The sequence below is a fragment of the Arachis ipaensis genome, chromosome B6 (genome assembly GCF_059453495.1).
Source record: "Arachis ipaensis isolate K30076 ecotype BB chromosome B6, ASM5945349v1, whole genome shotgun sequence".
NCBI lineage: Eukaryota > Viridiplantae > Streptophyta > Magnoliopsida > Fabales > Fabaceae > Arachis > Arachis ipaensis.
Window position 1 is genome coordinate 81529707 of NC_142441.1, and position 12780 is coordinate 81542486.

At 40.2% G+C, this 12780-nt stretch overlaps 2 non-coding genes across 2 annotated transcripts; both read left to right on the plus strand.

Annotated features, from left to right (window-relative positions):
- The first annotated feature begins 200 nt into the window (after positions 1 to 200).
- LOC148561513 (small nucleolar RNA R71) lies at positions 201 to 304 on the plus strand. Its single transcript, XR_015886591.1, has one exon. It is a non-coding gene; the product is annotated as a small nucleolar RNA R71 (small nucleolar RNA).
- A 9708-nt stretch (positions 305 to 10012) lies between these two features.
- LOC148561514 (small nucleolar RNA R71) lies at positions 10013 to 10116 on the plus strand. The gene has a single exon (XR_015886592.1). It is a non-coding gene; the product is annotated as a small nucleolar RNA R71 (small nucleolar RNA).
- Positions 10117 to 12780: the final 2664 nt, after the last annotated feature.

Genomic DNA, 12780 nt, shown 5'->3' on the forward strand with positions numbered 1-12780 from the left:
TCAGCTCCATGACTCCCTTAGTGTTGTGCCTTTCTGATGCATAGTAGTACTCATTCTCAGCCACTGTCTCGATCACTTCAATGGCTTCTTCCACGGTCTTTTTCTTGTTCAATGAACCTCCTGATGAATGGTCTACAGCCTTCCTTGATTCATAAGAGAGCCCATCATAGAAGATGTGCAATTGCACCCAATCATGGAACATGTTTGGTGGGCATTTCCTTGTCAAGTCCTTGAATCTCTCCCATGCCTCGTAGAGAGTTTCACCATCTTGTTGTCTAAAAGTCTGGACCTCAGATCGAAGCCTATTGACCTTTTGTGGAGGGTAGAAACGTGCCAGAAACTTGCCTTCCACCTCATCCCATGTGGTTAGACTCCCCCTTGGGAATGATTCCAGCCACTTAGCTGCCTTGTCCCTAAGTGAAAATGGGAACAAGAGCAGTTTATAGGCATCTTCCTGGACTCCATTGGACTTCACAGTGTCACAAATTCTCAGGAACTTTGTGAGATGTTGGTTTGGGTCTTCATTAGCACTTCCTCCAAAGGAACAATGATTTTCCACCAATGATATTAGCTGTGGCTTGAGCTCAAAATTGTTGGCCTGAATGGGTGGTTTCTGGATGCTACTACCACAATTCCCAGAGGTTGGGTTTATGTATGAACTAAGAACCCTCCTCTCAGGAATGGCATTGTTTCCATCAGCTCTCTCATGGTTGTGAACTTCTCTATCCATGTTGAGATCTAGAGCTTCCTCAAAATTGTCCTCAGATTCTCCTTCAGATTCCTCTTCTCCCACTACTCTCTTCCCTCTTGCTTCCCTTCTAAGTCTATGAAGGGTCCTTTCCGGTTCGGTATATGGAGGAGTTGATGTCTCTCCTCTCCTACCTGTCATACAAGAACACAGCTCAAACACAAACAAGTAAAATACTCTTGGTTAATGGAAGGGTATGGTTAGATCAATTGAGGAATTAAATCAAACAGTTAGTGAGTCAGTGAGTTAGTTGCATGAATTTAAAGGCATAAAGAAAGAAAGCATGTAACCAAGTGCAGAAATTAAAATTCAACAAGTAGCTAAAACAGAATTAACAAAGCAAGAGAAAATTGCTCAATCTAGTTAGCTTCCAATTTGAGAATTGTCAATCGAAAACCAATCCCCGGCAACGGCGCCATAAACTTGATGCACATAAACTAGTTATGCTACGATTTAGGAAATTGCACGATCGGCAAAATTCCTTCCGGCAAGTGCACCGGTTATCGTCGTCAAGTAAAAACTCACAATAGAGTGAGGTCGAATCCCACAAGGATTGGTTGAGTGAGCAATTCGGATTAGAAGTGTGTTCTAGTTGAGCGGAATCAAGAATTGAGATGATAATTGCGGAATGTAAAATTGGCGGGAAAAGTAAATGACAAGAAAATTAAATGGCTGAATCTTAAATTGCATGAATTAAAGAGCAGAATGTAAATTGCTGAAATTAAAAGGGAATGGGGATGATTGCAAGAATTGAATTGCAGAATGTAAAGAGAAAGTGGAAATCAGAAATGGGGAATTCATTGGGTTTAGGAGATATTGAAATCTCCGAATCAAAACATGTAAATCTCTTCCTCAACCAATGCATTCATTAAATTTTGCTTGGCAATCTTATATGATTGGATCCCAATTCCTTGGCTCACCAATGCTCTCTAAAAACAAACAAATTCCCAATCCCTTGGTTTAAATGTTCATAAGAAGAGATGATGCTTGATCACTGATTATACCACACAATTTCATGAACCACAATTTGGTAGGATTACATGTCACAATATCCATCCAAACCCCAATCCAATCCACTGTGAGAAAGCTTCTCTAGCATGAATCCTCCATTCCTTTCCCAAGGCTCCGAAGGATTCCAAATATGAGTAGTCTCTTTCCCAAGACAACTACTCAATGGAATTAGATCGAGAAGCTTTCTAACAAATTTCAAGAGAAAAGATTGAAGAAGAAGATAAACTATTATTGATTCATTGAATTACAATAGAGCTCCCTAACCCAATGAAAGGGGGTTTAGTGAATCATAGCTCTGAATTCAATTACAAAGAAAAGGAAACTAGCTAAAAGTGAAAGTAAAAGTCCCCTCTAACTTAACTTCTATCCTATTTATACACTTTCTATATTGAGCTTCAGTTGTGCTTCTTGGGCTTTGAGGCCTCTCCTTGCTTTTCTTTTGCCTTGGGTTTATGATCCATAATCTTGATGAGGTTGTTGATCCAAGTCCTGTAACATTTATTGAGCCAACTTAGTGATAATCAAATAATGACACATGACTCAATAAATTGAGATTTCAAACTCATCAATCCTTCAGGCCCAATCCCATAAACCATGATATTCAATTGGGTTTCATACCAAAGTAAGTTTAAGTTAATAATTGTGCTCAAAGACTAACTTAAATCACAATATTTTTGGCCCAGAAACCCTTTTCAAGAGTGGCGTTTAAGTTGTAGTTTAAGCTTAAACTGCAACTTAAACGCCAGACACTTCCAGTGAGGCCATTTGTAGAGGCACGTTTAAGCTTTAGTTAAGGTTAAACTGAAGCTTAAACGTGGAAATGGAAGAAGGTAGCCCTGGAGAGTAATGTAGTCGAACACGTTTAACCTCCAGTTTAAGGTTAAACTGGAGGTTAAACGTGGAAAGGGAATGAGGCATCCTGGAGGTCGAACACGTTTAACCTCCAGTTTGAGGTCAAACTGGAGGTTAAACGTGGAAAGGGGTGGAGGCATACTGGAGGTCGAACACGTTTAACCTCCAGTTTGAGGTCAAACTGGAGGTTAAACGTGGAAGCTTGGAATGGTGGCCCTGGAGGTGTCGAACACGTTTAACCTCCAGTTTGGGGTCAAACTGGAGGTTAAACGTGGAGGTGGAGAGAGCAACCCTGGAGTGAAAGAAAACGTCGAACACGTTTAAGCTCCAGTTTGAGTCAAACTGGAGCTTAAACGTGGAAGCTTGGAGAGAGCAACCCTGGAGTGGAGAAACTATCGAACACGTTTAAGCTCCAGTTTGAGTCAAACTGGAGCTTAAACGTGGAATGGCCCCTGGTACTCTTCCTGGTTCTGGCGTTTAACCTCCAGTTTGAGGTCAAACTGGAGGTTAAACGTGGAACTCCTCCCTGGGTGGCATACTCATTCTGGCGTTTAACCTCCAGTTTGAGGTCAAACTGGAGGTTAAACGTGGAGTGCTCCTTAAGTGAGGCTTTTCATTCTGGCGTTTAACCTCCAGTTTGAGGTCAAACTGGAGGTTAAACTTCAATCCCAGCATTACTTATCCTTCATGATTTTGGCGTTTAAGCTCCAGTTTAGGCTTAAACTGGAACTTAAACTCCACATGTGATATTCAAGCTTCCTTTATTGATTTTGTTGCTTCCTTGCTTAGCCTCTTCTTCCCTGAAATCATCCAAACAATTGCATCAAAGTCTTGCAAAATTCCATGAGAAATCTTTCATTCATAGCATTTAAGTAATATAACTAAAACTCATGGAATTTGCATCAAAATCATATTGTTTGGGATGGTTCATTACTTTGTTCTACATTTACCATTTTTGGTCACTTTAAGCTCAAGAAAATGCATAAAACAACTAAAACTAACAGAAAAATGCTAGTGAAACTAGCCTATGATGCCTTGGCATCACAACACCAAACTTAATACTTGCTTGTCCCTAAGCAAGTCCTGAGTTATTTGAGAAGAAAGTATGAACAGAAAGTAATTACATTGGCTATATTAGCAAGCATTTGAAGTTCATCAGAAGGGTTCTATGCAGAAAGTTGCAGCATCACTTTTTCATACTTATCAGGTAGGATTATCACTTTTTCATTGCATCCATCAAAAATTGCTATGGCCTCCTGTTATTCTTATGTCTTTCGCACTTTTCTTTTGTTTTTCTTTTCTTTTTCTTGGAGCTTCTTTTGCTCCTTGTTTGCTTAGTGTCATGTGTTGCACAAGCCTTTGGCATTTTCTTTTTCTTATCAGTGCACTACACATATCCACCTTAGGCATTTTAGTTCACATTTCTTCTTGAGACATTGGTGCCCAGCACCTCTTTGTGTGACTAAATGTTTTGTGTTTAGGTTGCTCTTGATAATGGACTTTTGGTTGATAATCCCGGGTTAGTTAACCCAAGTTACCAAGTGTTGAAACACTCCTCAGAACCTATTCATCCAAGCATATCCTTAATACAAAAACACCACAGGCATTTGTCTCAGAAGTTCAAACCATTGGTGCCTAGCTTATTTTCTCAATTTTTTTTGCTTTTTGGTTGCCTTTTTCCGTGGCTTTTTCTTCTCCTTTTTCTTTCTTTTTCATGGCCAAAGACATTTATTCATCAAGATCCATAGACAATTTTTACTTCTACATAAAAAATGATAATTCTACACTCTAATTTTTGTGATGTGACTAAACAATCAAGCATGCATACCACCACTTAATTCTACTTGATTTGTCACTAATTTAGCCAAGTTACTTTTGTTCAAACTTTTCTTTTATTTTTGAAACAGAACAAGCATGGCACGCACTTGTTTAAGAAGGTGAAGTTATATCCAAACATCTAGGCATTCACTTTATTCAAAGCAATTAACAAACAGACATACTAAAACAAACTACACATTCCAAAAAGATTCAACATTTACAGTTTAAACCAGAACACGCATGCTTTTGTTTGGCCTTTTTAAAGAATTATCAAGGAATAATACCACCTTGTGAAATTCCTTGTTTTCTCTTTGTTGACAGGAAACACTTTGATTTCTCCTTCTTCTTCCTAAATGTTGCTTCATGCTTTAAGGTTCTTGTATCCTTTCCTGCAAAGAGTAATGAAGTTGCTTGCTCCTCAAGCACTTAAGTGGTTAGCTCAACTATGTGTGGGTAAGCATCGGATTCTTAAGTTGGTGTGTGAACACCAAACTTAGTCTCCCACTTACTTCTCTGTGTTCTTTGAATCCTTGAGTTATCTTGGAATGATGTTGCTACTAAGGGTTTTAAGCATTTCTGTGACTGCTTAGAATAGTTGTTCCTTTCACATAATTCAAAGGTTGTTGTGTTCAGTTGATCTTTATGGTGGAACACCAAACTTAGAGTCACACATTCCCCTTTGACTTATGGATCCATGAATTCATTGTTTGGTGTGAAACACCAAACTTAATTCTTTGCAATGCACAGAAACTACTTTACCCTTTTTATTGAAACAAATAAAAGAAACAGCAACAAGGTATTACCTCAGGTTGGGTTGCCTCCCAACAAGCGCTTCTTTAACGTCATTAGCTTGACGGTCAGCTTCCTCAGTTGAGGTGATATTTAACTTTGTCCTTCTCCTCCACATCTCCCAAGTAATGTTTGAGTCTTTGACCGTTAACAATGAAGGTTCGTTGTGACTTTTCTTCCATGATTTCTACTTGTCCATAATTGGAGACCTTGGTGACAAGGAATGGTCCAGACCACCTTGATTTTAGCTTCCCTGGAAATAGCTTCAGCCTAGAATTGTAGAGCAATACTTTTTGCCCTTCTTCAAATTTCCTTGGGGCTATGTTGCTGTCATGCTTCTTCTTTGCTCTTTCTTTGTAAATTTTGGCATTCTCATAAGCTTCCGCTCTGAATTCTTCCAACTCTTGAATTTGCAACATCCTTCTTTCTCCAGCGGCTTTGTTATCCAAGTTCAGAAGTTTCAAGGCCCAGTATGCCTTGTGCTCCAACTCCAGTGGCAGATGACAAGCTTTTCCATATACTAGTTGGTAAGGCGACATTCCAATTGGTGTTTTGAAAGCTGTCCTATATGCCCAAAGAGCATCATCTAGCTTAATCGACCAGTCCTTCCTTGAAGTTCCCACAGTCTTTTCCAGGATTCTTTTGAGTTCTCTGTTAGATATTTCGGCTTGCCCACTTGTCTGTGGATGGTATGGTGTGGCTACCCTGTGTTTGACTCCATATTTTAGAAGCAATGCCTCTAATGGTTTGTTGCAGAAGTGGCTTCCTCCATCACTGATGATTGCTCTTGGAACCCCAAAACGGCAAAAAATGTGTTTTCTGAGGAAGTTCATGACTACCTTATTATCATTGGTTGGAGTTGCTATTGCTTCAACCCATTTGGAGACATAGTCTACTGCCACAAGAATGTAATTGTTTGAGTATGAGGAGGGAAATGGTCCCATGAAATCTATCCCCCACACATCAAACAATTCAAGTTCCAGAATGAATTGTTGTGGCATTTCATTTCTTCTTGGCAAGTTCCCAGCTTTCTGGCATTCATGGCAGTGCTTCACTAATTCTTTTGCATCTTTGAAGATAGTGGGCCAATAAAAACCACACTGCAACACCTTAGCTGCTGTTCTTTCTCCTGCAAAGTGCCCTCCATAAGTGGAGCCATGGCAGTCCCATAAAACTTCCCTTCCTTCTTCCTTGGATATGCATCTTCTGAGTATGCCATCGGAACATTTTTTGAACAAGTATGGTTCGTCCCAGATGAAGTATTTGGCATCATTTACCAATTTCTTCCTTTGATGTTTGTTAAATTCCAAAGGTAAACTCCCAGTGGCCTTGAAATTTGCTATGTCTGCAAACCAGGGTGCTTTGTGAATTACCATGAGTTGTTCATCAGGAAAGCACTCATTTACATGTGTGCTTTGTGTGCTTCCTTCTTCACATGGTATCCTTGATAAATGATCTGCCACCTTGTTTTCTACACCCTTCTTGTCTTTGATTTCAATGTCAAATTCCTGCAACAAAAGAACCCATCTAATAAGTCTTGGTTTAGATTCTTGTTTAGCAAGTAAATATTTTAAAGCTGAATGATCAGTGAAGACAATGACTTTAGATCCAATGAGATAAGATCTAAATTTGTCAAATGCAAAGACTATTGCCAAGAGTTCTTTTTCAGTGGTTGTGTAATTCTTTTGGTTAGCATTCAAGACTTTACTGGCATAATAAATCACATGCACCAAATTGTTTTTCCTTTGTCCTAACACGGCCCCAATAGCAAGGTCTGATGCATCACACATCAGTTCAAAAGGTAAGTTCCAATCAGGTGGGGCAATGATAGGTGCAGAGGAAAGTTTTTGCTTCAAAAGATCATAGGCTAGCATGCAATTTTTATCAAATACAAAGGGTGTATCAGAGACGAGCAAGTTACTCAAAGGTTTTGCTATTTTAGAAAAGTCTCTAATAAACCTTCTGTAAAAACCAGCGTGTCCCAAAAAGCTTCTAACTGCCTTGACATTACTAGGTGGAGGTAGTTTTTCAATGATTTCCACCTTAGCTCTGTCCACCTCCATGCCTCTATTAGAGATTTTGTGGCCAAGGACTATTCCTTCTGTGACCATGAAATGACACTTTTCCCAGTTTAATACTAGGTTAGTCTCTTGGCACCTCTTAAGCACCAAGGCAAGGTGGTGTAGGCAGCTGGGAAAAGAATCCCCAAACACAGAAAAATCGTCCATGAAGACCTCAATAAATTTTTCAATCATGTCCGAAAAGATGGACAGCATGCGTCTTTGGAAAGTGGCAGGTGCATTGCACAACCCAAAGGGCATGCGTCTATAAGCAAAAACTCCATATGGACAAACAAATGATGTTTTCTCTTGATCACTAGGATCAACTACTATTTGGTTGTAGCCCGAATATCCATCCAAGAAGCAATAGTAAGCATGTCCGGCAAGCCTTTCAAGCATCTGATCCATGAATGGGAGTGGGAAATGATCTTTTCTGGTGGCTTCATTAAGTTTCCTGTAGTCTATGCACATCCTCCATCCAGTAACGGTTCTTGTGGGTATGAGTTCGTTCTTCTCATTTGGAACCACAGTTATGCCACCTTTCTTGGGCACTACATGGATGGGACTAACCCATGGGCTATCAGAAATGGGGTAGATTACCCCTGCCTGCCATAACTTCCTCACTTCCTTTTGTACCACTTCTTTCATGACGGGATTCAATCTTCTTTGAGCTTGAATGGAGGGTCTAGCATCTTCTTCTAACAAGATTTTATGCATGCATATGGATGAACTTATCCCCTTCAAATCAGCTAGGGTCCATCCAATGGCATCTTGATGAGTTTGCAGCACCTTGATCAATTCTTCTTCTTGTTCTTGGCTCAAGGCCGAGCTAATGATAACAGGGTGACTCTCATCACTACCCAAGTATGCATACTTGAGATTAGGGGGCAATGCTTTGAGCTCAGGTTTTGGTGCTTCCTTTTCTTCTTTCACTTTCTCTGGCCTGCTTAGCATAGTTGTGTCATCATCCTTGATATCACTAACTTCAATATCCTTGGTGAACTCCTCCTCTGCCACTTCCTTTATTGTTTCCTCAAAAGTTTCTTGTACTGCAATGTCCACTACATCAACCCTCATGCATTCCCTTAGTGATTCTGATGGATAGCTCATTGCCTTGAATACATTAAACACCAATTTCTCATCATGGAGTCTAAGGGTGAGTTCACCCTTTTGTACATCTATGATGGCTCCAGCAGTAGCTAGGAAGGGTCTTCCCAGAATTATTGAAGCTTTGGCTTCTTCCTCCATATCTAACACCACAAAATCAGCAGGAAATATAAATTCTCCCACTTTCACCAACAAATCCTCAACTATCCCATGAGGGAATTTAAAAGTTCGATCTGCCAATTGGAGGGCCATTCTTGTTGGTTTGGCTTCTTCAATCTTCATTCTTCTCATCATTGTTAGCGACATCAAATTGATGCTGGCCCCTAAATCACACAAGGCCTTCTCCACCATGACTTCTCCTATAATACAGGGGATTTGGAAACTGCCTGGGTCCTTCAATTTCTGAGGCAATTTGTGCTGAATGATGGCACTGCATTCTTCAGTTAACAACACAGTTTCCTCATTTCTCCAGCTTCTCTTCTTGGTCATTAATTCTTTTAAGAATTTTGCATAGAGTGGCATTTGCTCTATTGCCTCAGCAAAGGGAATGTTGATTTGAAGCTTCTTGAAAATCTCCAAGAACCTGGAGAATTGGCCATCCTTTTCACTTTTCATCAAACGTTGAGGATAAGGTGCTTTAGGTGTATAAGGCTTCAAGACCTCTTTTTCTTTTTCTTTTGTTGCAAACGGTGTAACAGATTGTCCTTGTTCTTTGTCTTTCACATTTTCCTTTGCTTCATCCTCTGTGGTTTCCCTTGAAATCTCCTTTAGATTCTTTCCACTTCTGAGTGTTATGGCCTTACATTCCTCCCTTGCAATAGCCTTGGCAGCATGAGAACTGCTTGTCCCAGGGGCTTGCTTAGTCAAATACAAAATTTGATTTTCTAGCTTCTGGATGGCAGCTCCTTGGTTTTGCAAGTTAGAATTTACTTCTTCCTTAAAAGCCTTCAATTCAATTATGTCTTGGCTCATGGTTGCAAGCATTCCTTCCATCCGGTTTAATTGATCTTGAAATTGTTGGTTCGGATTAGGTTGGGTATGTTGATTATTTTGGCCGTGATATGATGATTGGGGGTAAGTGTTTTGTGTGGCTTGGTATGATCTTTGGTTGGAGTTTTGGTATGAGGAATTGTTTTGTTGGTTGTGGTTGTAAGGTTTGTGGTTTTGTGGTTGGGTTTGTTGGTTTCCCCACCCAAAGTTTGGGTGGTTTCTCCAGCCTGGGTTGTAAGTGTTGGAGTGTGGATCATATGATTGCCTTTGTTGGTTTCCCACATAATTGGCCTCTTCCCAATCACCTCCTTCAATGCCTTCTTCCTCTTGATCTTGTGTGTGTATTGCAGCCACTTGCTTTGTTTCTAATTGCCTGGTAAGCTCTGCTAGTTGCTTGGCAAACACCTTGTTTTGGGCTAGAATTGTATCCACATGGTTCAGCTCCATGACTCCCTTAGTGTTGTGCCTTTCTGATGCATAGTAGTACTCATTCTCAGCCACTGTCTCGATCACTTCAATGGCTTCTTCCACGGTCTTTTTCTTGTTCAATGAACCTCCTGATGAATGGTCTACAGCCTTCCTTGATTCATAAGAGAGCCCATCATAGAAGATGTGCAATTGCACCCAATCATGGAACATGTTTGGTGGGCATTTCCTTGTCAAGTCCTTGAATCTCTCCCATGCCTCGTAGAGAGTTTCACCATCTTGTTGTCTAAAAGTCTGGACCTCAGATCGAAGCCTATTGACCTTTTGTGGAGGGTAGAAACGTGCCAGAAACTTGCCTTCCACCTCATCCCATGTGGTTAGACTCCCCCTTGGGAATGATTCCAGCCACTTAGCTGCCTTGTCCCTAAGTGAAAATGGGAACAAGAACAGTTTATAGGCATCTTCCTGGACTCCATTGGACTTCACAGTGTCACAAATTCTCAGGAACTTTGTGAGATGTTGGTTTGGGTCTTCATTAGCACTTCCTCCAAAGGAACAATGATTTTCCACCAATGATATTAGCTGTGGCTTGAGCTCAAAATTGTTGGCCTGAATGGGTGGTTTCTGGATGCTACTACCACAATTCCCAGAGGTTGGGTTTATGTATGAACTAAGAACCCTCCTCTCAGGAATGGCATTGTTTCCATCAGCTCTCTCATGGTTGTGAACTTCTCTATCCATGTTGAGATCTAGAGCTTCCTCAAAATTGTCCTCAGATTCTCCTTCAGATTCCTCTTCTCCCACTACTCTCTTCCCTCTTGCTTCCCTTCTAAGTCTATGAAGGGTCCTTTCCGGTTCGGTATATGGAGGAGTTGATGTCTCTCCTCTCCTACCTGTCATACAAGAACACAGCTCAAACACAAACAAGTAAAATACTCTTGGTTAATGGAAGGGTATGGTTAGATCAATTGAGGAATTAAATCAAACAGTTAGTGAGTCAGTGAGTTAGTTGCATGAATTTAAAGGCATAAAGAAAGAAAGCATGTAACCAAGTGCAGAAATTAAAATTCAACAAGTAGCTAAAACAGAATTAACAAAGCAAGAGAAAATTGCTCAATCTAGTTAGCTTCCAATTTGAGAATTGTCAATCGAAAACCAATCCCCGGCAACGGCGCCATAAACTTGATGCACATAAACTAGTTATGCTACGATTTAGGAAATTGCACGATCGGCAAAATTCCTTCCGGCAAGTGCACCGGTTATCGTCGTCAAGTAAAAACTCACAATAGAGTGAGGTCGAATCCCACAAGGATTGGTTGAGTGAGCAATTCGGATTAGAAGTGTGTTCTAGTTGAGCGGAATCAAGAATTGAGATGATAATTGCGGAATGTAAAATTGGCGGGAAAAGTAAATGACAAGAAAATTAAATGGCTGAATCTTAAATTGCATGAATTAAAGAGCAGAATGTAAATTGCTGAAATTAAAAGGGAATGGGGATGATTGCAAGAATTGAATTGCAGAATGTAAAGAGAAAGTGGAAATCAGAAATGGGGAATTCATTGGGTTTAGGAGATATTGAAATCTCCGAATCAAAACATGTAAATCTCTTCCTCAACCAATGCATTCATTAAATTTTGCTTGGCAATCTTATATGATTGGATCCCAATTCCTTGGCTCACCAATGCTCTCTAAAAACAAACAAATTCCCAATCCCTTGGTTTAAATGTTCATAAGAAGAGATGATGCTTGATCACTGATTATACCACACAATTTCATGAACCACAATTTGGTAGGATTACATGTCACAATATCCATCCAAACCCCAATCCAATCCACTGTGAGAAAGCTTCTCTAGCATGAATCCTCCATTCCTTTCCCAAGGCTCCGAAGGATTCCAAATATGAGTAGTCTCTTTCCCAAGACAACTACTCAATGGAATTAGATCGAGAAGCTTTCTAACAAATTTCAAGAGAAAAGATTGAAGAAGAAGATAAACTATTATTGATTCATTGAATTACAATAGAGCTCCCTAACCCAATGAAAGGGGGTTTAGTGAATCATAGCTCTGAATTCAATTACAAAGAAAAGGAAACTAGCTAAAAGTGAAAGTAAAAGTCCCCTCTAACTTAACTTCTATCCTATTTATACACTTTCTATATTGAGCTTCAGTTGTGCTTCTTGGGCTTTGAGGCCTCTCCTTGCTTTTCTTTTGCCTTGGGTTTATGATCCATAATCTTGATGAGGTTGTTGATCCAAGTCCTGTAACATTTATTGAGCCAACTTAGTGATAATCAAATAATGACACATGACTCAATAAATTGAGATTTCAAACTCATCAATCCTTCAGGCCCAATCCCATAAACCATGATATTCAATTGGGTTTCATACCAAAGTAAGTTTAAGTTAATAATTGTGCTCAAAGACTAACTTAAATCACAATATTTTTGGCCCAGAAACCCTTTTCAAGAGTGGCGTTTAAGTTGTAGTTTAAGCTTAAACTGCAACTTAAACGCCAGACACTTCCAGTGAGGCCATTTGTAGAGGCACGTTTAAGCTTTAGTTAAGGTTAAACTGAAGCTTAAACGTGGAAATGGAAGAAGGTAGCCCTGGAGAGTAATGTAGTCGAACACGTTTAACCTCCAGTTTAAGGTTAAACTGGAGGTTAAACGTGGAAAGGGAATGAGGCATCCTGGAGGTCGAACACGTTTAACCTCCAGTTTGAGGTCAAACTGGAGGTTAAACGTGGAAAGGGGTGGAGGCATACTGGAGGTCGAACACGTTTAACCTCCAGTTTGAGGTCAAACTGGAGGTTAAACGTGGAAGCTTGGAATGGTGGCCCTGGAGGTGTCGAACACGTTTAACCTCCAGTTTGGGGTCAAACTGGAGGTTAAACGTGGAGGTGGAGAGAGCAACCCTGGAGTGAAAGAAAACGTCGAACACGTTTAAGCTCCAGTTTGAGTCAAACTGGAGCTTAAACGT